A 500-nucleotide genomic window follows, 5' to 3' on the forward strand; every position below is an offset into this window, starting at 1 on the left:
TCTGCGCGGTGGGGGTCGGGGCCATGCGCTGTCCCGGTCCCACAGGTTCTGGCCTGACCCACGGGGAGCCGCGGGGAGGCCCAGGGCCGTCCGTCACGTTCTCTTTCCTATTTAAGGTTGAGCTCCGCCGCAGGTTCCGCCCATCTCCCTGGACTGCGGGCTGCAGTCGGTCCCCCTGGCCAGGACGCCCCTCTGTAAGTTGTGGGCTGCCCAGAGGTGCTTCGGGTGAAGGGGTCTAAGAGGGCTTTGTCCAGCCGGACGACTGAGCCATGGCGCCTCTTTGGAACGCGTCCTGCTGAGTGACAAGAACCCCCTGGCCCGGCCGGGCTAGGTTGGGACGACTCTCCTGGCATCAGAAGCCCCCAGTGGGCAGCGGGTGTGGCTTCGGGGCAATGCCACCCGGGTTGGTGTGGCATCCAGGTCACAAGGCAGCTGCCAGCGCTCCGGCCCTCACATCAGGGCAGCAGGAAGGAGGTGGCTGCCTTTCAGGAAAGCAGAAG

At 66.4% G+C, this 500-nt stretch overlaps 1 protein-coding gene across 1 annotated transcript in view; it reads left to right on the plus strand.

Moving 5' to 3' along the window:
- The first annotated feature begins 7 nt into the window (after window positions 1-7).
- Window positions 8-500, plus strand: part of SMIM1 (small integral membrane protein 1 (Vel blood group)) — a 2272-nt gene continuing 1779 nt past the window's right edge. Inside the window, exon 1 of the mRNA XM_006752752.2 lies at window positions 8-194. The gene's annotated coding sequence lies outside the window, so the exon portion shown is untranslated. The remainder of the gene's footprint in view (window positions 195-500) is intronic.

This window comes from Myotis davidii, unplaced genomic scaffold (assembly GCF_000327345.1).
Source record: "Myotis davidii unplaced genomic scaffold, ASM32734v1 scaffold1250, whole genome shotgun sequence".
Taxonomy (NCBI): domain Eukaryota; kingdom Metazoa; phylum Chordata; class Mammalia; order Chiroptera; family Vespertilionidae; genus Myotis; species Myotis davidii.